The sequence below is a fragment of the Dendrobates tinctorius genome, unplaced genomic scaffold (assembly GCF_039654945.1).
Source record: "Dendrobates tinctorius isolate UK_male_01 unplaced genomic scaffold, ASM3965494v1 ptg000098l, whole genome shotgun sequence".
Taxonomy (NCBI): Eukaryota; Metazoa; Chordata; class Amphibia; order Anura; family Dendrobatidae; genus Dendrobates; species Dendrobates tinctorius.
Genome location: NW_027361766.1, coordinates 21860169 through 21884931, shown reverse-complemented (window position 1 = coordinate 21884931; position 24763 = coordinate 21860169). Strand labels below are relative to the sequence as shown.

Sequence of the window (24763 nt, the reverse complement as noted above, 5' to 3'; positions counted from 1 at the left end):
ACGAAAACGCTGCGTAAATGCTTAAAAAACACATACAGAATGCACTCCATGCTTTCCTATGGCATTCCGCACATGCTGTGCTAATGCTGCGATTTTTTCCGCGGCATAATCGCATTGTGGAAAAAAATGCAGCATGCTCATTCTTTTTGCGTAATCGCCGCAATTCCGAAAAGAATTGCCGCGATTCCGCACCCATAGGAATGCATGAGATCTGCTTACTTCCCGCATGTGGCTATGCCCACCATGCACAAAGTGAGTGGCTCATGTGCGGATGGTACCCACGGTGTGGAGGACAGGAAACTGTCCTCTAGGCCCTGGGTACCACATCCCTGTAAAGAAAAGAATAAAAAACAAAAAATCGGGTTATATTCACCTTCCGGCATCCAGCGCAGCCTTCCCGGGCCTCAGCGATGCTCCCGTTCCCAGTAATGCCTTGCGGCAGGGACCTGTGATGACGTACGATCTCGCGAGACCGCTACAGTATCTTGAGACTTTACGTCATCAAAGGTCTCGAAAGGCATTACTAGGAACGGAAGCATTGCTGAGGCCTCGGGAAGGCTGCGCGGGACGCCGGAAGGTGAATATAACCCGATTTTTTATTTTTTCTATTATTTTTAACATTAGATCTTTTTACTACTGATGCTGCATAGGCAGCCTCAATAGTAAAAAGTTGGTCACACTGGTCAAACACTATGTTTGACCAGTGTGACCAACCTGTCAATCACATTCCAAGCGATGCTTCAAATCACTTGGAAAGTGCTTGAATTTCGCACGCGAAAGTCGTGGGAAAAACGCGAAAAAACGTGCAAAAATCATTCAAAAACGAGGAAAAAGACACAAAAGAAACAGCACCTTTTTCCTGGGAAGAAATGCATTTTTTTTCTGCATACGTGGGCACATAGCCTTAATGCCTTTTTGTGTAGAGATATTTAGAGATTTCTGTTGCAGGAAAAAGAATAAAAGATTTTCAGGAAAGACATCATATTTTTAATGAGATTTACAGATTCAGAAAACCTTGAGCATTGCCAAAAGGGTTTGTGGAGTCAATAGTGTTTTTTTATTCTGGTTGTCAGTCTGGTAAACTTCTCACATATCAAAAGATGATTTTGGCTGAATTATTTCCTTAAATGTGTTATTTGATTTGTCAGTTAAAATAATCATTCGAGGTTAAAATTTACCTGAACAACACTCATTTTGGTTGAAATACTCCATCAGCTTTACTCTAATGTGCATAGGCACCTTTAAAGCTAGTCATACATATAAGGTAGCTTACAGTCAAGAACTCATTTGGACAGTGGCTATCTCTTCTGACTACCTAATACACATGAGCTCGGTTCTGCCGATCATTTGTGACTTTTCGAAAGGAACTGCTGACAAAGCCACTGCAAAATGGTTCTGACAGAAGCTTATTTCCTGATGAACAAAGGGGGGTGTCTAATGTTTAAAGTCAAAATGGCAACCCTTGTCTCCCCCATTATATTTTAGAAAGTCAGCTGATCAAATTGATATGAGCGGGTTCGGCTATCTTTAATTATTATTATTATTATTATTATTATTATTATTATTATTATTATTTATTGTTCTAGCGCCATTTATTCCATGGCGCTTTACATGTGAGGAGCGGTATACATAAAAACAAGTACAATAATCTTAAACAATACAAGTCATAACTGGTACAGGAGGAGAGAGGACCCTGCCCGCGAGGACTCACAATCTTCAAGGGATGGGTGATAATACAGTAGGAGAGGATAGAGCTGGTCGTGCAGCGGTTTGGTCGATCGGTGGTTACTGCAGGTTATAGGCTTGTCGGAAGAGGTGGGTCTTCAGGCTCTTTTTGAAGGTTTCGATGGTAGGTGAGAGTCTGATATGTTGTGGTAGAGAGTTCCAGAGTAGGGGTGATGCGCGAGAGAAATCTTGTATGCGATTGTGGGAAGAGGAGATAAGACGGGAGTAGAGAAGGAGATCTTGTGAGGATCGGAGGTTGCGTGCAGGAAAGTACCGGGAGACGAGGTCACAGATGTATGGAGGAGACAAGTTGTGGATGGCTTTGTATGTCATGGTTAGGGTTTTGTAATGGAGTCTCTGGGCAATTGGGAGCCAGTGAAGGGATTGACAGAGGGGAGAAGCTGGGGAATAGCGGGGGGACAGGTGGATTAGTCGGGCAGCAGAGTTTAGAATAGATTGGAGGGGTGCGAGAGTGTTTGAGGGGAGGCCACAGAGCATGAGGTTGCAGTAGTCAAGGCGAGAGATGATGAGGGCATGGACTAGGGTTTTTGCAGATTCTTGGGTGAGGAATGGACGGATGCGTGAAATATTTTTGAGTTGAAGTCGGCAGGAAGTGGAAAGGGTTTGGATATGTGGTTTGAAGGAGAGATCAGCGTCAAGGATTACTCCGAGGCAGCGAGCTTGTGGGACTGGGGAGAGTGGGCAGTCATTTACTGTAATTGATAGGTTCGTAGGGGGGTCACGTGAGATGGGGGAAAGATGATGAATTCTGTTTTGTCCATGTTGAGTTTCAGATATCTAGTGGAGAAGAAGGATGAAATAGTGGACAGACATTGAGGGATTCTGGTTAGTAGGGAGGTGATATCTGGTCCAGAGATGTAGATCTGTGTGTCATCAGCATAAAGATGATACTGAAAGCCATGAGATTCTATGAGCTGTCCCAGGCCAAAGGTGTAAATAGAGAACAGCAGGGGCCCAAGGACTGAACCTTGTGGGACTCCGACAGATAGGGGGCGAGGTGAGGAGGTGGTGTGTGAGTGGGAGACGCTGAATGTCCGGTCTGTTAGGTATGATGAGATCCAGGAGAGTGCCAAGTCTGTGATGCCGAGGGATGAGAGGGTCTGTAATAATAGGGAATGGTCCACTGTGTCAAAGGCAGCCGACAGGTCCAGGAGGAGGAGGACAGAGTAGTGTCGCTTGCTCTTGGCAGTTAAGAGGTCATTGGTGACCTTAGTAAGGGCAGTTTCAGTGGAGTGGTGTGACCGGAAGCCAGATTGTAAGCGGTCGAAGAGGGAGCAAGAAGAGAGATGGGAGGACAGTTCAAGGTAGAAGTGTTGTTCCAGTAGTTTGGAGGCGTATGGGAGAAGTGATATAGGGCGATAGCTAGATACAGAGGATGGGTCAAGAGAGGGCTTTTGAGGATAGGTGTGATGGAGGCATGTTTAAAGCTTGAGGGGAAAACACCAGTTGTTAGTGATAGGTTGAAGAGATGGGTTAGGGTTGGGATGAAGACTGTGGTGAGGTTTGGGATGAAGTGGGATGGGATCGGGTCGAGTGCACAGGTGGTGAGATGTGATCTTGAGAGTAGAGTGGAGAGTCGATCTTCTGTAATGGTGGAGAAGTTGGTTTTGAAGGTGGAGGGCTGGGAAGTCGGGAGGAAGGGCTCTGGGGGTTGTTGACCAAAACTGTCCCTGATGTTATCAATTTTCTGCTTGAAAAATGAGGCAAAGTCTTCAGCTGAGATGAGTGGGGAGGGAGGAGGTGCTGGGGGGCGGAGGAGAGAATTGAAGGTGTTGAATAACTGTTTAGGGTTGTGAGACAGGGAGGATATGAGAGATGAGAAGTAGGTTTGTTTAGCTATGGCGAGTGTGGTCTTGAAAGTAGTGAGGGACTGTTTGAATGCGATGAAGTGCTCGTTGGAGTGGGATCTTTTCCATCTGCGCTCAGCAGCCCTGGAAGCTCGCCTCAGCTCTTTGGTCAGGCTGGTGAGCCAGGGCTGTCTGTTGATTTTGCGAGTTTTGGTATGTGTAAGTGGGGCAGCGGATTCCAAAGCTACAGCTATTGTGGTGTTATATAGAGCGGCAGCGTCATCCGCATTGTGTAAGGAACTTATATCTGTAAGAGGGAGGAGGGATTCAGAGAATGAGTGTAGGTCAAGGTGTTTAAGATTCCTGCGAGGGTGTGAAAGTTTGTGGGGTGGGGATTGTAGACATGGAGTGAAGAGGGAAGAGAATGTGAGCAGGTTGTGGTCAGAGAGAGGAAGAGGTGAGTTAGAGAGGTTAGATAGGGAGCAGAGGCGGGTGAAGATGAGGTCCAGTGTGTGGCCATCTTTGTGGGTGGCTGTAGAAGACCATTGAGTGAGGCCGAAGGAGGAAGTGAGAGATAGAAGTTTAGTGGCAGCTGAGAGGGAAGTGTCAATGGGGATGTTGAAGTCGCCCATGATGATAGTAGGGATGTCCGCGGAAAGGAAATGAAGTAACCAGGTGGTGAAGTGGTCAAAGAAGGTGGTGGCTGGCCCTGGGGGGCGGTAGATGACAGCCAGTTGGAGGTTGGAGGGGAAGTAGATGCGCACAGAGTGCACCTCAAAGGAAGGGAGGGTAACAGAGGGTGGCAGTGGGATTGGGGTGAAGGAGCAGGTATCTGACAGGAGAAAACCAACTCCTCCACCATGTTTGCTGCTGGGGCGGGGGGTGTGAGAAAGGTGGAAGCCGCCATACGAAAGTGCAGCAGGAGAGGCTGTGTCAGAAGGGGTGAGCCAGGTTTCGGTGATGGCGAGGAAGGAAAGTTTGGTAGTAACAAAAAGATCATGGATGTAGGAAAGCTTGTTGCAGACAGAGCGAGCGTTCCACAGAGCTCCTGTTAGTGGGACTGAAGAAGCGGGGGCTGGGTGAATGGGTATAAGGTTGGAGAGGTTACGGAAGGTTGTGATAGAGTGTGGATGGGAGGTAGAAATGACTGTGGGAATGTGGTGAGGAGGACCAGGATTTGGAGAGATATCACCAGCAGTGAGAAGGAGCAGAGAAAGTGTTAACAGGTGGGAGCAGGAGAGGGCATGAGGGGGCTGTCTGTGTTTGGAGACAGAGGATTGTATGGTAAGGAACAGTTTTGAGGCGGAGGTGAGGTGGATGGGGAGGATTGAAGAAGAGATGAACAGTTCCTTACTAGGAGTAGGGATTAGGGGAATTAGCAGAAAGTGAAGGATTATTGGGGTGAAAGTGAAAACAAACAGAAACATTGTTTACAGTGACTGTGTACAGTTACCTTCAGTTCCCTTCTGGTTCAATTCTGGTTTTAATTCTTAAATTAATCTTCACACTTCTAGAACACACTTATAGGAATCACACTGCAGACTGAAGTCTTTATGCAGACTTGTGCTCTGCAATATATGTACAACTAAGTGCAGTCAGGTGTGAAGCAGAGAGGAGTGGTCTCTGCTCTTCTTGGTCAGACAATTAAGAGTGGACCAGATGTATATGATCAAGCCAGAGTAAACAAGGTCATAAATAACACTGGGGTAAGCTGGGGTTAGCTGAAAGGCATACCATGTGAATGCTAGGTGCAGAGGCAAGTCTATGTGCAAAGCTGGGTGATGCACTGTGTGTCCTTCATAGACAGACAGCAGGAGAGCAGGAGAGCTGGGTGGATGGACATACCATGTGAATGCTAGGTGCAGAGGCAAGTCTATGTGCAAAGCTGGGTGATGCACTGTGTGTCCTTCATAGACAGAAAGCAGGAGAGCAGGAGAGCTGGGTGGATGGACATACCATGTGAATGCTAGGTGCAGAGGCAAGTCTATGTGCAAAGCTGGGTGATGCACTGTGTGTCCTTCATAGACAGACAGCAGGAGAGCAGGAGAGCTGGGTGGATGGACATACCATGTGAATGCTAGGTGCAGAGGCAAGTCTATGTGCAAAGTTGGGTGATGCACTGTGTGTCCTTCATAGACAGACAGCAGGAGAGCAGGAGAGCTGGGTGGATGGACATACCATGTGAATGCTAGGTGCAGAGGCAAGTCTATGTGCAAAGCTGGGTGATGCGCTGTGTGTCCTTCATAGACAGACAGCAGGAGAGCAGGAGAGCTGGGTGGATGGACATACCATGTGAATGCTAGGTGCAGAGGCAAGTCTATGTGCAAAGCTGGGTGATGCACTGTGTGTCCTTCATAGACAGACAGCAGGAGAGCAGGAGAGCTGGGTGGATGGACATACCTGTCGGAAGAATAGAGATGCTTGTTAGAGTGCGATGGTGGCAGGTAGCAGGGCACAGTCTGTATACATCCTTCTGGTTTTAATTCTTAAATTAATCTTCACACTTCTAGAACACACTTATAGGAATCACAATGCAGACATTTATAGCACCATTTAATCCATGGCGCTTTACATATGAGGAGGGTTCTACATAATACATACAAGTACAGTAATCTTAAACAATACAAGTCACGACTGGTACAGGATGAGAGATGACCCTGCCCGCGAGGGCTCACAATCTACAATGGGATGGGTGAGGATACAGTAGGCGAGGGTAGAGCTGGTCGTGCAGCAGTTTGGTGGATCGGTGGTTACTGCAAGTTGTAGGCTTGTCGGAAGAGGTAGGTCTTCAAGTTCTTTTTGAAGGTTTCCATGGTAGGCGAGAGTCTGATATGTTGTGGTAGAGAGTTCCAGAGTAGAGGAGATGCGCGGGAGAAATCTTGTATGCGATTGTGGGAAGATGAGATAAGAGGGGAGTACAGAAGGAGATCTTGTGAGGATCGGAGGTTTTGTGCAGGTAAGTACCGGGAGACTAGGTCACAGATGTACGGAGGACTCAGGTTGTGGATGGCTTTGTATGTCATAGTTAGGGTTTTGAACTGGAGTCTTTGGGAATTGTGGAGCCAGTGCAGGGATTGACAGAGGGGAGAGGCCGGGGAATAGCGGGGGAAAAGGTGGATTTGTCGGGCAGCAGAGTTAAGAATAGATTGGAGGGGTGCGAGAGTGTTAGAGGGGAGGCCACAGAGCAGGAGGTTGCAGTAGTCAAGGCGGGAGATGATGAGGGCATGGACTATGGTTTTTGCAGATTCTTGGTGGAGGAATGTACGGATCCGTGAAATATTTTTGAGTTGAAGTCGGCAGGAAGAGGAAAGGGCTTGGATATGTGGTTTGAAAGAGAGATCAGTGTCAAGGATAACCCCGAGGCAGCGAGCTTGTGGGACTGGAGAGAGTGGGCAGCCGTTTACTTTAATGGATAGGTCTGTTGGGGGGGTCACGTGAGATGGGCGAAAGATGATTAATTCTGTTTTGTCCATATTAAGTTTTAAGAATCTAGCGGAGAAGAAGGATGAAATAGCAGACAGACATTGAGGGAGGTGATATCTGGTCCAGAGATGTAGATCTGTGTGTCATCAGCATAGAGATGATACTGAAAGCCATGAGATTCTATGAGCTGTCCGAGGCCGAAGGTGTTAACGGAGAAGAGCAGGCGCCATAGGACTGAACCTTGTGGGACTCCGATGGACAGGGGGCGCGGTGAGGAGGTGGTGTGCGAATGGGAGACGCTGAATGTCTGGTCTGCTAGGTATGACACAATCCAAGATAGGGCCAAGTCTGTGATACCAAGAGATGAGAGGGTCTGTAGTAATAGGGAATGGTCCACTGTGTCAAAGGCAGAGGACAGGTCCAGGAGGAGGAGGACAGAGTAGTGTCGCTTTGCCTTGGCGGCTAGTAGGTCATTGGTGACCTTAGTTAGGGCAGTTTCAGTGGAGTGGTGTGGAAGCCGGATTGCAAGTGGTCAAGGAAGGGAGCAAGAAGAGAGGTGGGAGGATAGTTCAAGATGGACGTGTCGTTCCAGTAGTTTTGAGGCATGGGGAGAAGTGATATAGGGCGATAGCTAGATACAGAGGATGGGTCAAGAGAGGGCTTTTTGAGGATAGGTGTGATTGAGGCATGTTTAAAGCTTGAGGGGAAAACACCACTTGCTAGTGATAGGTTGTAGAGATGGGTTATGGTTGGGATGAAGACTGTGGAGAGGTTTGGGATGAAGTGGGATGGGATCAGGTCAAGTGCACAGGTAGTGAGATGTGATCTTGAGAGTAGAGTGGAGAGTCGATTTGTAATGGTGGAAAAGTTGGTTTTGGGGGAGGAGGGCAGGGCAGGTAGGAGGAAGGGCACAGGGGGTTGTTGACCAAAACTGTCTCTGATGTTATCAATCTTCTCCTTGAAAAATGAGGCAAAGTCTTCAGCTGAGATGAGTGGAGAGGGAGGAGGTGCTGGGGGGCGGAGGAGAGAATTGAAGGTGTTGAATAACTGTTTAGGGTTGTGAGACAGGGAGGATATGAGAGATGAGAAGTAGGTTTGTTTTGCTGCAGCGAGTGTGGCCTTGAAAGTAGTGAGGGACTGTTTGAATGTGATGAAGTCCTCATTGGAGTGGGATTTTTTCCATCTCTGCACAGCAGCCCTGGAAGCCCGCCTCAGTTCTTCGGTCAGACTGGTGTGCCAGGGCTGTCTGTTGATTTTGCAAGTTTTGGTATGTTTGAGAGGGGCAACTGATTCCAAAGCTACAGCTATTGTGGTGTTATATAGGGCGGCAGCGGCATCCGCATTGTGTAGGGAACTTATGTCTGTAAAAGGGAGGAGGGATTCAGACAGTGAGTGTAGATCGAGGTGTTGAAGATTTCTGCGAGGGTGTGCGAGTTTTTGAGGTGGGGATTGTGGGCCTGAGGAGGAGAGGGAAGAGAATGTAAGTAGGTTGTGGTCAGAGAGAGGAAGCGGTGAGTTAGAGAGGCTAGAAAGGGAGCAGAGGCGGGTGAAGATGAGGTCTAGTGTGTGGCTATCTTTGTGAGTGGCTGCAGAAGACCATTGAGTGAGGCCGAAGGAGGAAGTGAGAGATAGAAGTTTAGTGGCAGCTGAGAGGGAACTGTCAATGGGGATGTTGAAGTCTGATGTTTAATCTAAAGTGCATGGGGATCTCTGATGGATGAAGGCACTTTCTTGGAAAAATAGAAAAGGATCTTTTTTCACATGGCTGGGACTCCCACCATTCACAAAAACAGGGATATCGTGTCCACCGTTGGAATGGAGCGGCAGGCGTACTTATTTGCTGCCACTTCATTCATTGCCTGTGGGAATGAGCACTGTACTAATACATAAAATAATTCAGTTATGTAGATCACAAACATCAAGTGTGAAGAGTGACTCTCTCAGAGTGACCGCAGACTTATCGATTTGGACCAGACAACCCCTTTAATGACTCCCAAGCTTCAGCTTCCTCACAGAAGACACAATACTGGTATTTTCTGATTTAATCCATTTTCCCTCTACAAACTGAAGGTTTCCTGTGCCGGAGGAAGCAAAGCAGCCACACATCATCACCAAGCCACTGCCATATTTCACTGTATACAAGGTGTTTTTTTTTCAATGTATGCTTTTATCTTCTCCAGACATATAGCTGATCCATAAGGCCGAAAGGTTCCGGTTTTGTTTCATCGCTCTGCAGGACAGAATCCAAAAACATTTTTTGCTTATTTTCATGGTGTTGTGCATATTGGAGCTTAGTCTTCTTGTGTTTTTGGGTCATCAGATGTGAGTGCCTTAGAGTTCCAGCATGGAGAACTTCAGCGTTTGGGATGCACAAAATCTCAGTGTCTGCTGCCATCAAACCTTACTGTAGGTCTTTAACAGTCACTCAAGGGTTTTCGACCACCTGCCTCCTCAGGAATCTGGTGTCAGACAATTTCATCTTTCTGCCATGTCTAGGGAGCATAGCCAGTGTTATTTTAAACTTGTAATTGCGAATTGTTTTTCCAACTGTACCTCTATGAGGCATTTATTGTAGTTGCTAATTTTTGCATCTGGGTCGCCCACCAGGGCAGTGGGGTACTCGGTACCGGGCCGGTACCTCAGAGGGAAGTGTCACATTAGCTGTGACCCGGTCCGTGGCCCTGGACGTCCATGTAAAAGGGGTTAAGTGCGGCTGGTTAATGTTTATAAGTGGATGATACGTGACGCCACCTGTGGTGCTCGGCAATGAAGGGATTAAGCCGACGCTGCAGGTAGATCCTCTGGGACAGATGGTATAAGGCAGCAAGATGTAATCGCTCCCCACAGGTAGAACTGTAGTCCCAGGGCAGTGAGAATAGGTGTTGAGGAAGAAGGTGCAGTGTTAGGCACAGAGATGTAGCAGTGCTGAAGGGGTTGCAGGAAGAAGGCAATGACACAACAGGGTGCAGTCTCCTTTACCTTTACTTTGCTTTGCAAGTGCAGTCCAGGATCCAGATCACAGATGGAACAGGAGTTGGCTGGCTTGGAAGCAACTTAGGAATCTCTCTATGCAGATGGGTTGTGTAGTCTCCTTTCTAGCGCTTATCTGAGGTACATGCAGTACTGAGTTACACTGAAGTTCCTCTTGCTTGCTCTCTTTTAGAACCCCCTCGTATGGCAGACAGCGGTAGTCTCCTTCTTCTGGCTCCACTTTGCTGTTGTGCCTCCGAGTCTTATGTGTGAACAGAGCATTTACAGCTTCCTATTCCTCCGGTTTCTGCTGCAGGAACATCAGTTTCACAAACAGCCTCGGGGACCGGACCCCGGAACCATGCGCCACGCTAGAAGTGAGCCTGAACTCTGCTCAATGCTCCAGCTCTTCTTCTCCCATCCACACACTTCGCCCTCCTCACCTTCCCTTTCCTGGCCCCCAGAGAGCAGCTCTTCCCCCAGTTTTGGTTCAGAGCTCCCTCTGCTGGCCTGGAGTGGGAACTGTGCTGTGTGTTGTATTTACCTGATAGAGAGACCCTTTATTGCTTCCAAGCCTGACATCACACTCCCTAGGAGGAAGGTAATGCCACTGTGGCGACCATACTCCTGGGGGCGCCACACATCCATCTCCTTGCTTGTGCAAAAGCAATGATCTCTTCTCTTATGTTTTTGGACCACTGTCTTGGCAGTCCAAAAATATTAGCCTGTCCTTCATGGGCACTAATATTCCTCAGTAACTCCATCAGAAACTGGTGTCTGGCAAGTAATCACATGTGCAGCAGGTCATAACATCCAAAGAGTGCTCCGCTACATACCAAAGATTCTTTTCATGAAAGGGTTGAATAATTCTGAAACTGAAATAGTCATTAAAGTGTCACTTTGTGATGAATTTAACTTATCCTTTTTGATACTTTTCTGAAAAAATAACTGGGACACACTGGAAAATGGAAGTTCCTTAAATGCCATAAAATGGCATAAATTATAGCGCTAATCCACCAACAATGATTTTGCTTTCTTGTACGAGGATAGCTAGAGACTTGCCAAATATATGAGGAGCCGTGTATCTTAGCCAAGTGCTCTTTATATTAAGACTGGTCTATGATAGTTCAGGCTAGATGTCCTACCATAATGTTAGTCAGTTATGACCTGCCACTTCACCTTGTACCGACCTGTAGGGCAGCCATAGAGGTCAATGAGGCTTTAACTTTGCAAACGTAACAGAAAATAAATCATAATGTGTTTTGTTGGGTGCCACATGTATAGAAGTACGAGGGGCGATCCAAAAGTAATGATAATCAATAATAAACACAATGAATATAGTCCAAAATTTTTTTTATTTTTCTACATAGTCTCCTAACAAGTCTATACATTTAGTCTATCTCTTTTCTAAACTTAGAATTTGCTTCGAAAAAAATTCTTGATCTTGACCCTCAAAAAACTCCCCAACAGCAGTTATCACGTCGCTATTGTCATCAAATTTCTTGCCCCGGAGGTGTTCCTTGAGCCGAGGAAAGAGAAAGAAGTCACTGAGGGCTAGATCTGGTGAATAGGGGGGGTGTTCCACCAGTTCAAAGCCCGCTTCTTGAATGGTAGCCATGGCAACTGCAGCTTTGTGAGCCGGTGCGTTATCTTGGTGAAACAGCACTCCAGCCCACAGTTTGCCGCGCCTTTTCTCCTTGATAGCCTCCCGCAATCTTCTTATTTGTTCTGCGTAGTAGGAGCCCGTAATAGTTGCTCCCTTCTCCAAATAGTCCACCATAATAATTCTTTCAGCGTCCCAAAAAACGGATGCCATAGCCTTCCCTGCTGAGCTTGACACTTTGAATTTCTTCGGCGTCGGTTCGTCGGCTCGTTTCCATGTCATCGATTGTTGTTTAGTATCGGGATCAAAGTGGTGGATCCAGGTCTCATCCATGGTCAAAAAACGTGACAAAAAATTCTCCTTGTCTGCTTGGAACTTTTCGAGATTTGCTATTGAAATGTCAACTCGTTTCTTCTTTTGCTTGTCGGTTAACATTTTTGGCACCCAACGCGCGGAGACCTTTCTCATATGCAACTCTTTTGCAAGGATTCTTTGAATACTGCCATATGAGATCCCTGTGACCTCAGCTACATGCCTGATAGTCACTCTTCGATCTGCCAACACAACTTCTTCAACTTTTTTCACGTTTTCTTCATTGAGGGACGTGGATGGGTGTCCTTCGCGATGTTCATCTTCCGTCGATGTTCTTCCCAGCTTAAATTCCTTGGCCCAGCATGCAACTGTGGAATATGGAGGAGAAGAGTCCCCCAATGTTTCCACCAAGTCGCTGTGTATGTCTTTGGTAGACATTTTTTTCAAGCAGAGGTATTTGATGACAGCTCTGAGCTCGCTTTTTTCCATTTTGATGTTCACTCCTTGGCAGTTCATATTCAAATGAATGTAGCTCCCGGGAATCGTGGCCTATTTAAGTGATTTTTTTTTCCTGGACTAGTGAGTACCTAAGAGAGAAGAAAACATTTTATTTTAATTTCTGTGTGCAATAGAAATAACCGATTATCATTACTTTTGGATCGCCCCTCGTATATACTACGTAAATTGCTTCTTCGTGAGACTGTCTCAGTATCGTTATTTATGTATGTCCACATTTTAGATCCGTGTGTTAGCTGTATGGCATCCATTTTTATACATCAGCGGTTAATAAAATTTACGAGACCAAGTACAGTTTCTTATGCTAATAATTGCATTGTATCAGTGACTATCAAATGCAATACAAATGACGTGCATGGGATCCGATTTTTTTTGAGCACTCATAGAGCAAAATACAGAGGAGACTCGAGTATGCTGTGATTTTTTTTCACATTTTTTTTTGCATCTGAGCAGCCCAATGGAATAACATTGGTCCGTGTGCTATCCGATTCTAACATGGATAGCTCAGTACAATATTCAGGTATGAATGAGCCATTAGCATGTAGAACAACACATGGAGACTGTGGGGTTCTGTACCTAGTTGCTGTTAAGGCTTAATGTTCTTCCATACAGGCTGGGTACCCGGGCCCTAAGATATGCATCCTTTACCTGAGCAGAACTGTAAGGGTATGTGCACACGTTGCGGACTACCCTGCGGATTTTTCTGCGCGGATTTTGCTAAATCCGCAGGTAAAATGACCTGCATTTTACCAGCAGATTTAGTGCAGATTTACTGCGGATTTTGCGTTTTTACACCTATGGATTTCTATAATGGAGCAGGTGTAAAACCGCTGCAAATTCCGCCAAAGAACTGACATGCTGCGGATTTGATCCCGCAGCAAATCTGCGCGGAAAAATCTGCAGCATGTGCACAGCGTTTTTCATTTTGTATTGACTTTAATGGTACTGTACACCGCAGGAGAATGTGCTGAGGGTCCGCAACGTGTGCACATACCCTAATTCCTATCAATAGCAGAACAGAAAAAATCTTGCTTGGAGTGGCGTAAAATGAGATTATGGGGCAATTATACCTATACCATAGTTGAGTACACCAGTAAATTGGCCTCTTTGGCCAATCATGTTTATTACAGTTTATTCTGTCTATTAAAAATGTGTCACTAATCAGTTAAAAACAAATAACTTAGCAAAAAAACTTTTCTTTGACAAATGTGCATTTAATCATTTCATTATATGTAGAAGTGAGAAATTTGTTACTGTAGGAAACAGTAGTCATTAATACTAAATTCTGAACTGGATGCTACTATGTAATATGTTCCCTTTTTTATTCTATAAGTGTCTTTATTTTACCCCTGGTGTAAGACGGCTATAGTGGGCACCTGCAGAGTGGAGAGTGAGTGTGAGTGGAGGGTGGAGCAGGTGCACAGATTAGGAGCTGTAGAGATGGGGCTCACATAATGGCCTGTTGCATTTTCTGTTCCACAGACCAGAAACAGTGAATGGAGCCTTTGTTAACTGGTTCCTTCAGGAATAGAGAAGGCAAAATACCTGACCCCCCTTCCCTCTGGCTCTGCCTCCCATCCCTCCACTCCCCCCTTTTCAATCTTACCCACTTCACCCCCCATATCCCCTCCTTCATACATCTCAAGTGTTCACTGCTGGCCTTATGGGTCCCTTTCTGGGAAACTAGAGGAAGGGGAAAGAACACACATTTAGCAAAAGGAAAAACAGACCTGGAAATAGGCCGAACTGAGGGGAAAGGTGAACACACTGGCAAAGACTGCAAGCAACAGAGACACATAGGAAAGCATGAGGTTTCCACTATGCTGGACAACTATGGATGTGCTGAAGCAGGTAAAGCTGTGGTGGGGGTGGGATTTCTGAGACAAAGACATGAGGTCTACTAATCACTGATGTAGGGGTTCTTCAAGGGGTGGGGAGGCCGCTGGCACACATCCAAAGCCAAAGAGAGTTTTCCAGATTAGTAAATATTGCTTGTTGTTATATACAGACCCTAAGAGGTACCATGCTTCAACATTCTGTGTACTATGTGTATGTGCCAGGCTGTATCCTCATATTATGTGCCAGGCTGTGTGATCATACCATGTGCATTAGCCAGGCTTTAGCATCATACTATGTGTATGTGCCAGGCTGTATCCTCATATTACGTGTATGTGCCAGGCTGTATCCTCACATATTGTGTATATGTGCCAGGCTGTATCCTCATATTATGTGTATGTGCCAGGCTGTATCCTCATATTATGTGCCAGGCTGTATCCTCATATTATGTGTATCATCATACTATGTGTTTGTGCCGGGCTGTGTGGGTCATACCATGTGCCAGTCTGTATCATCATACTATGTGCATGTGCCAGGCTGTGTGATCATACTATGTGTGTGTGCCAGGCTGTGTGGGTCATACCATGTGCCAGGCTTTATCCTCATACTATGTGTATGTGCCAGGCTGTATCATCATATTATGTGTACTGTATGTGCCAGGCTGTGTGATCATACTATGTGTGTGTGCCAGGCTGTATCATCATATTATGTGTAAGTGCTAGACTATACATAGAATGATGCTATGTGTATGTGCCAGGCTGCATAATCACGCTATATGTATGTGGGTCACCCCTCACACCCAGGGCAGCGGGGTACTTGGTTCCGGGCTGGTGTCAGGGGGATGTGTCACAGCAGCGGTGACCCGGTCCGTGGCCCTGGGCGCCCAATATCAATGGCGGTGATGTCAATAGTGTTATAGCTTAGTTGAATAGTTCGTGACGCCACCCGTGGTGTTTGGCAAGTAAGATGTTGAGCCAATGCTGCATGCAGATCCACTGGGACTGATGGTGTGGTGCAGCAAAGATGGTGTAGCTCCCCACAGGTGGAGCTGTAGTCCCAGGGCAGTGTGGGTGCAATGGATGAGGAGAGGCGCAGAATGGTATAGATGCTAGTACCCAGATGTAGCGGTGCTGAAGGTGTTAGCGACGAATGAATGGAGGACACCAGGGCTTGTAGTTTCAAAGCTTTACTCACAGTTCGTGATACCCACTGGTGCCCGCCTCCGTGCCGTGTCCTCCGGGGTAGAGAATCAACCTCCCGGGCAAGTCCGGGTTCTCCTCTCCAACACTCCGCCAACATGTGCTTTTCCTGAACGACTCCTCTATTACACCTTTTAATGTGAAGAGCTCCAGTACCGTAGTTCTCTGGAATTCCTCCTGTCAGATGTTCCTGGAACCTTACTTGTATGACAGACAGCTGTAGCCTCTATCGGGGGCTCCTCTCAGAGTCCTGGCTCGCAAATCGGTTGCTGTTGTGTCCCAAGTCTTGGATGGGAATAGTGCATTTACAGCCAACTACTCCACCGGTGTCTGCTGCAGAACCATAAGTGTCCATACAACCTCGGGGATCGGGCCTCGGCCTTGTGCTGAGAACCTATAGGCAGGGTTCCTCTTCCAACCCACAACTCCTCTCTGTTCTCCTACTCCTTCGTTCCGCGCTGTTCCTTCTCCCTCTTATGGAAGCTTAGGTTGCAGGTCTACGTCTTTCTCCTTTTCTTCTCTTTCCCGTGCCAGCTGGCTCAGATCACTGAGGCAGCTGCAGCACTCTTTCAAACTGAACTCAAACTGAACTCAAAACTAACTTCAGAACTGAACTCCTCTCGCCTGACCTCCCGTCAGACTGACCTACTCTCCTCAACTTTCCCTCTCTTTTATACTAACTCCACCCACCTCCCAGCACATCTCGTGTTACGAAGCAGGGTTTCACGAAGGGTGCTCTGCTACCCCCAGCCTGAAGCTGCTAGGCGGACCTACTGAACTATCCTGTGTGTGGGATGTAGATGTTTGAGTGTGGAAAGGAGTTCCCAACTTACCTAGGCGGTGGGGCACTACACCTTAGGAGAAGGTGCAGTACCTCTGTGGCGACTGAGCCTCAGGGGCGCCACATATGTGCCAGGCTGTATCATCACACCGTATGTATGTGCCAGGCTGCATCATCACACCGTATGTATATGCCAGGCTGTATCATCACACCGTATGTATATGCCAGGCTGTATCATCACACCGTGTGTATGTGCCAGGCTGTATCATCACACCGTGTGTATGTGCCAGGCTGTATCATCACACCGTGTGTATGTGCCAGGCTGTATCATCACACCGTGTGTATGTGCCAGGCTGTATCATCACACCGTGTGTATGTGCCAGGCTGTATCATCACACCGTGTGTATGTGCCAGGCTGTATCATCATACCGTGTGTATGTGTCAGGCTGTATGATCATACTGTGTGTATGTGTCAGGCTGTATGATCATACCCTGTGTATGTGTCAGGCTGTGTGATCATACCGTGTGTATGTGGATCGCCCCCAGGGCTGTGGGGTTACTCGGTACCGGGCCGGTGTCTCAGAGGGATGTGTCACGGTGGCGGTGACCCAGTCCATGACCCTGGGCGTCCATTCAAAAGGGGTGAAACGTAGCAGAATAAAGTTTATAGGTAGATGTTACGCAACGCCACCTGTGGTGCTCTGCAATGAAGGGGTTAAGCCGACACTGCAGGCAGATCCTCTCTGGGACAGATGGTATAAGGCAGCAAAGATGTGATAGGAAGAGGGTGTAGTGTTAGGCACAGAGATGTAGCAGTGCTGAAGGGGTTGCAGGAAGAAGGCAATGACACAACAGGGTGCAGTTTCCTTTACCTTTAGGCTAAGTGCAGACGTACTTTTTTGCCCTGCAGATTTTTCCGCGCAGAATTGAAGAAATCCGCAGGTCAAATGACCTGCATTTTTCCTGCGGATTTCTTCCTTTTTTCTTGCGGTTTTCGTGCGGTTTTCCCCTGCGGATTTGGAGAATGGAGCAGGTGGAAAACCGCACAAAAGAAGTGACATGCTGCATAATTTGAACCACAAGAAAACTGCGCGGAAAAATCCGCAGCGTCTGCACAGCGTTTTTTTTTTTCTATTGACTAACATGCTACTGTACATCATAATGCGGATATGCAGCGTTTCTGCGCGGTAAAATCCGCTGCGGATGCGCTGGATATCTGCATCGTGTGCACATGGCCTTACTTTGCTTTGTAAGTGCAGTCCAAGATCCAGATTACGGGTGGAACAGGAGTTAATTAGCCTGGAAGCAACTTAGGCCTGTTTCACATTTCAGTTATTTGACATCAGTCCAAATCCGTCAGTGTTGTGACACAAACGGATGCCACCGGATACGTTTTTGGACGGATCTGCTTTAGCATTTAGTGACCGAAATTTAACCCTTAACGACCGCCGATACGCCTTTTAACGGCGGTAATTAAGGGTACTAAAACCACAGCGCCGTTAATTCACGGCGCTGTGGAGAAAGTACATAGCGCCCCCCAGTGTCGGATTTTCTCCGGGGTCTCGGCTGGGTAGCTGAGACCCCAGAGAACATGGATCGGTCGTTTTTTACCGACCCCGCTTTTGCGATTGCCGTTATTAACCCTATAACGGCGACCGCAAAAATAAAAGAAAAAGCCGCGATTATGCATTAAATTTCTCTTTCCTCTGATGTGATCGCACATCAGAGGAGAGAGAAATAGGGTCTCCGATCCCCCCCGGTACCTCTTCGTGGTCCTCACTTCCCTCCCGGTGGTCCCGCGTCCCGCCGGCGTCCTCCGATGGGCGCCGCCATCTTGAAAATGGCAGGCGCATGCGCAGTGCGCCTGCCGGGAATCTGCCGGCTCCGGCTGGCAGATTCCATTCATTATTTTGATCACTATGATAAATGATCATAGTGATCAAAATAAAAAAAATAGTACATAACCCCCCCCCCCCATTTATCACCCCCTTATATAGGCAAATATAATGAAATAAAGAAAATTTATTTTTTTTCAGTTTTCCGTTAGGGTTGGGTTAGGGTTAGGGCTCGGATTAGGGCTAGGGTTAGAATTAGGGTTAGGGCGCACTAGGGTTAGGGTTAGGGTTGGGATTAGGGTTAGGGGTGTGTTGGGGTTAGGGTTGGAGCAAGAATTGAGGGGTTTCCACTATTTACCAACTTTGGGGGTCTAAAAATTGGGGTCTAAAAAAATCACTTTTGTGGAAATAAAAAATACTTTTTATTTTCACGGCTCTGCGTTTATAAACTTCTGTGAAGCGCTTGGGGGTTCAAAGTGCTCACCACACATCTAGATAAGTTCCTTAAGGGGTCTAGTTTCCAAAATGGGGTCACTTGTGGTTTTTTTCACTGTTTAGGCCCATTAGGGGCTCTGCAAACGTACATGACGCCCGCAGACCATTCCATCAAAGTCTGCATTTCAAAATGGCACTCCTTCCCTTCCAAGCTCTCCCATGCGCCCAAACAGTGGTCCCCCCCCCACATATGGGGTATCAGCGTACTCAGGACAAATCGCACAATAACTGTGCGGGTATGATTTCTCCTGTTACCCTTGTAAAAATAGAAATTTGGGGGCGAAAAGATCATTTTTGTGGGAAAAAAAATGTATTTCTTATTTTCACGGCTCTACGTTATAAACTTCTGTGAAGCACTTGAAGGTTCAAAGTGCTCACCACCATCTAGATAAGTTCCTTAATGGGTCTAGTTTCCAAAATGGGGTCATTTGTGGGAGTGTTCCACTGTTTAGGCACATTAAGGGCTCTCCGAACGCAGCATGGCATCCGATCTCAATTCCAGCCAATTCTGCGTTGAAAAAGTCAAACGGCGCTCCATCCCTTGCGAGCTCTGCCGTGTGCTGAAAAAGTGGTTTACCCCCACATATGGGGTATTGGCGTATTCAGGAGAAATTGCACAACAAATTTTGTGGTTGATTTTCTCTTTTAACACTTGTGAAAATAAAAAAAAATTGGTTCTGAAGTAAATTTTTTGCAAACAAAAGTTAAATGTTAATTTTTTCCTTCCACTTTGCTTTAGTTCCTGTGAAGCACTTAAAGGGTTAATAAACTTCTTGAATGAGGTTTTGAGCACCTTGAGGGGACTAGTTTTTAGAATGGAGCCACTTTTGGGTATTTTCTGTCATGTACACCCCTCAAAATGACTTTAAATATGATGTGGTCCCTAAAAAAAAAAATGGTTTTGTAAATTTTGTTGTAAAAATGAGAAATAGCTGGTAAACTTTTAACCCTTAACTTCCTAACAAAAAAAATTTTGCTTCCAAAATTGTGCTGATGTAAAGTAGACAAGTGGGAAATGTTATTTATTAAGAAATTTGTGTGACACATCTCTCTGATTTAAGGGCATAAAAATTTAAAGTTTTAAAATTGCAAAATTTTCAAAATTTTCACCATATTTCCATTTTTTTCATAAATAAACACAAGACTTATCGAAGAAATTTTATCACTAACATGTAGTACAATATGTCACAAAAAAACAATCTCAGAATCACTGGGATCCATGGAAGCTTTCCAGAGTTATAACCTCATAAAGGGACAGTGGTCAGAATTGTAAAAATTGGCCTGGTCATTAATCTGCAAACTGGCTCTGTCGCTAAGGGGTTAAAGGAAAACGAGTCTGGAGAGAGAGAGAAACTGAATTTTTTTTTTTCTTTGCACGGCTGTTCCGGAACGCTACTCAGGGGTTAAAAGCCCTGCTCCAGCGAATCTGCCGGGCATGCACAATATAAATTAGCGGGCCGTCGCTCGCAAAGAATGTTGCAGAGTCCGTCCCATCCGCTCGGGAGACGCTAAAATTAAAAACGGGTGGGACGGACGACCGTCAGTCAAGATCCGCTGCTAATGTAAGTCTATGGGGGAAAAAAACGGATCTGCCCCTTTTTTGGCGGATCCATTTTTTTAGAAAGTTGGCGGATTTTGACTGACGTCAAAAAACGGAAGTGTGAAACAGGCCATAGGAATCTCTCTATGCAGATGGGTTGTGTAGTGTCCTTCCTAGCACTTATCTGAGGTACTTGCAGTTCTGAGTTACACTGAAGTTCCTCTTGCTTGTTCTCTTTTAGAACTCCCCTCGTATGGCAGGCAGCCGTAGCCTCCTCTTTCTGGCTCACACATGTTGCTGCTGTGCCTCCGAGTCTTAGGTGGGAACAGAGCATTTACAGCCTTCTGTTCCTCCAGTTTTTGCTGCAGGACCATCAGCATCCATACAACCTCGGATACCGGACTCCGGATGATGCGCTTCAACTAGGAGTGAGCCTGACTTTGGCTCAATCCTCCCAGCTCACCTCTTTTCCCTCTCCACATGAACTCCACTAACTTCCCTTTCCTGGCCACTGAGAGCAGCTCCTCAGCAGTTTGGTTTCAGAGCTCCCTCTGCTGGCCTGGAGTGGGAACTGTGCTGTGTGCTGGATTTACCTGACAGAGAGATCCTTCATTGCTTCCAAGCATGACATCACCCTCACTAGGAGGAAGGTAATGCCACTGTGGCGACCATACTCCTGGGGGCGCCACATTTTTGTCAGGCTGTGTAATCATACCGTGTGTATGTGCCAGGCTGTGTGATCATACCGCGTGTATGTCCCGGGCTGTGTGATCATACCGCGTGTATGTGCCGGGCTGTGTGATCATACCGCGTGTATGTGCCGGGCTGTGTGATCATACCGCGTGTATGTGCCGGGCTGTGTTATCATACCGCGTGTATGTGCCGGGCTGTGTGATCATACCGCGTGTATGTGCCGGGCTGTGTGATCATACCGCGTGTATGTGCCGGGCTGTGTGATCACACCGTGTGTATGTGCCAGGCTGTGTGATCACACCGTGTGTATGTGCCAGGCTGTGTGATCACACCGTGTGTATGTGCCGGGCTGTGTGATCACACCGTGTGTATGTGCCAGGCTGTGTGATCACACCGTGTGTATGTGCCGGGCTGTGTGATCACACCGTGTGTATGTGCCAGGCTGTGTGATCACACCGTGTGTATGTGCCGGGCTGTGTGATCACACCGTGTGTATGTGCCGGGCTGTGTGATCACACCGTGTGTATGTGCCGGGCTGTGTGATCACGCCGTGTGTATGTGCCGGGCTGTATATCACTATGCAACCTATCAATCAATCTGATTGTATGAAGACAGTTCTAATTCTGCCTGTTCTCTTTGAAGGCACATGAAGTACAGTTCTAAATACTTTTTTCCCTTTAGCCAATGTTATTTTGTTGTTAAGATGTGAGTTTACCAGCCGCTATATGAATAAATACATCCTTGCACATTTTGGGGCAGCAGGTAAAAAAAGTCCCCTGAAGAATATATGCTGCCCCTGCAGTTGAGTGACCAGGTCTATGAAAAGATATAGAAGCATGTCTGATGTCTGTACTGTTGTTCGTTATGTCTGTATATTAGGATCAGTCTTTATTATATGTTTGATGACTGTGTATTGCAATTGTTTGTTGTCTAGATGATTGTGCCGTATTAGTAGATAAAATACCTCCAGTAGTGAATTACTAATGATCCTCCTCTCTGAGATCCCCCTGTTGTGGTATATGGCTTTTTATTCCTATGTGATTGTATTTCTACCTCACGTAGGGTTCAAAGTCATGAACTGCGAAGGGGACATTCCCCACTGCTTTTGTAGGGTGCTTGCTGCATAACACTTCTATACACATTAAAAAGCGCCTCAATGTCCTCTTTCTACTTGTTCCAATCTACCGGCAATCACAATAGTACAGGGGATCAGGAGAAATATGAATGCAGAGTTGAGAAACCACACACAGATCAGGACGTTGAGCTAAAATGGATTAAATGTCCCACAGCGATGTACCTATAAGCGTGTAGATGGTGCAGTTGCCCTCTGGCCTTTACGTCTGGGGGCCACGAGGTGATTTTTTACAAGACCAGAAAGGCATTGCTTTGACTTAATTGCCCATTAAAATCATGTTAGAAATACCTCGTTTTACAGGTGAGCCCCATACATAGATCCTATAATGAGGTCAGGGCACACAGTATATTGCCAACTTTGTGTCAGGCCAAGTTAAAGGGGTTGTCCACTACTTTAGCTTTGATGTCCTATCATTAGGATAGGTCATTAATGTCTGGTCAGAGTCCGACACTGGGCACCACCGGAGATCAGCTATTATCTGTGTCAGCGGCTGGAAATACAAGTAGTCACTGATGGGGCTGGCCCATCTTCTGATAGTAGCCGAGGAAGGCACACACATCCACCTCCTATTGATTTGAATCGGAGGCGGATGTGCAGTATCAATCCTTGGCCACTACCAGAAGATGGAGGAGCTTCGGAAGTGAGTATTTCAGACCAGTGGCTGCCACCGACACAAATTACAGCTGATTGGTGGGGTTGCTGGGTGTTTGACCTTGACCGATCAGACACTGATGACCTATCCTACATAGATCATCAATGCTAAAGTAGTGGACAACCTCTTTAAAGGGAACCTGTCACCCCTGCCACCTTCAGCAGCACTATGGCTGCATTCTGTGAAGGTGGCTCTTCTGTTTCTGTCCCCTTTCTGTCCCCTTATAAAAGTCGATATTTCTCTAGCAACCTTCCACGACAGCATAGGAGGATGTCTCCACGCCCTAATGGGGGACAGCAAGCACGAGAGGTTAAAAGGTCCCTCCCACCTCCCTCTCACCAGTGACTTTCCTGTCCCCCACGGGGCATGGAGAGGTCTGGTGTGCTGTGTGGCCGGCTGCTGCAGCATACCTGAGAGTCCAAAAAAAAGCTGGGCAGTGGGCCTCCCCTCCTCTGATCTGCTCCCGTCTCCTCCTGGATTCGGGACCCTTCCTGGCGCTCCCCTATGGGGAGTAAAGCGGGCCAGTGATCCCTGACCGGAGGCCTCCTGTAGCTCTCCGGTCTCTCCTCCTCCCCCTGCGTGCAGTGCGATACCCTGAAGTGACGTCACGCGCGGGTCACTTCCGGGGTATGTGGAGGACGCGCTGTCATGGTGGCCCCCATCCTGTTGCAGGCGCGTGGAGCTCGCCAGCGCTTGCTGTGCCTGCTTCGGGACCCAGGGAGGAGGAGGGGGAAAACGAATTGCTGCGCTGAGGGCCGGGTTAATCTGCTATTAATCCGCTGGAAGACGCCTACAGGTAAGATGCTGACTCTCCTGTTAGCATGGACAGGTCTTCCTGCCCTGCGTCTGCAGAGCCCAGCGCTGCCCCAGCCATAGTAAGTGTCCGGGGGTGGGTCCTAGTGGTGCGGTCTCAGGGTTTAGGTCCTCAAAATACTTCTCCCCCATGTTTCATAGGCAGAAAAGTCTGCCCATAAGAGCACCAATACATCCAGCAAGTCGGCTAAATGTGCCATATGCAGCACGAAACTTCCCTCAAATTGGGAGAAAAAGCTGTCAAGCTAGCACGGATAAGGTGATTAGGGCTGAGCACCCGTCATTAATCGACGAAATCCACAGCTTGGTTACCCATCAGGTTCAAACCTCTTTAGCTGCCCTGCCCCCCCTCCACCACCTCCACTCCCCCCGATTGTGGGCTCACCACCCCCAAAAAAGCAGAAAATTCAAATAGAGGATTCAGAGTCTGAATCAGAGGGATCATACAAATCGGGATCCGAGAATTGGGAACAACCGGGAACCTCTGGGTCAGCCAACACTAGAAGGTACCTCCTTTCCACAGAATATGTGGAGGAGCTGGTCAGTGCAGTACGTGCCACTATGGGCCTAGAGGACAAACCCGTCACGCAGACAGCACAGGATCGCATGTTTGGTGGATACGAGGGGCCTAAACGAACAGGTTTTCCAGTCCACAGGAGTATAGCAGATATGGTTTCCCAGGAATGGGAGTATCCAGAAAAACGCTACTCGGCCCCCTCAGAAATCCGACATAGATTTCCCCTGGAGGGAGTGGAATTTAAATGGGACATCCCGAAAGTTGATGTCCAGGTGGCAAGAGTGGTAAAAAAGACGGTTCTGCCATTTGATGATGCATCCCAGCTTAGAGATCCGATGGACCGTAAAGCAGAAAGCCTCCTAAGGAAAGCCTGGGAAACCTCTGCCTTTACCTTAAAGTCAGGAATTGCGTCCACTTGTGTCTCTAGGTCCCTCTTCCAATGGATTGAGGAGCTAGAGAGCCATATCTCTCGTGGTACCTCAAGAAGTGACCTCCTTAACTCCATCCCTATCTTGCAGAGAGCTACGGGTTTCCTGGCAGATGCATCAATGGAGATGATCCGTGCCTCTGCCAGGGCTATGGTCCAGTCAAATTCCGCCAGGCGGGCCCTCTGGCTTAAAACATGGAGTGGGGACGTTACATCCAAGGTTAAACTCTGTTCTTTACCCTTCAAAGGCGAACATGTCTTCGACCCTGCCTTAGACGAAATTCTAGAAAAGGCCACAGATAAAAAGAAGGTGCTTCCAGAGCAGAGGACCACAAGAAAGCGTCTTTTTCGAGCCCCCCAGAGTCAGTCATCCCAACCGCGAGGAAAGGGAAAGATGGGAAGATGGAGCTACGCTAAAGGGAGAGGCAGGAACATCCTGGTCCCCCAGCAGCAGCAGCAACCACAAGAAAAACAATGACTCGA

The 24763-nt window shown here is 47.2% G+C and overlaps 1 protein-coding gene across 2 annotated transcripts in view; it reads left to right on the top strand.

Annotated features, from left to right (window-relative positions):
* Positions 1–24763, top strand: part of BLACAT1 (BLACAT1 overlapping LEMD1 locus) — a 109697-nt gene that overhangs the window by 27169 nt on the left and 57765 nt on the right. The window contains exon 1 of one of the 2 annotated variants that reach the window (XM_073587214.1): positions 13733–14208. The exons of the other annotated variant lie outside the window; for it this stretch is intronic. The gene's annotated coding sequence lies outside the window, so the exon portion shown is untranslated. Of the gene's footprint in view, positions 1–13732; positions 14209–24763 lie in introns of those variants that run through there. 2 annotated transcript variants of the gene reach the window in all.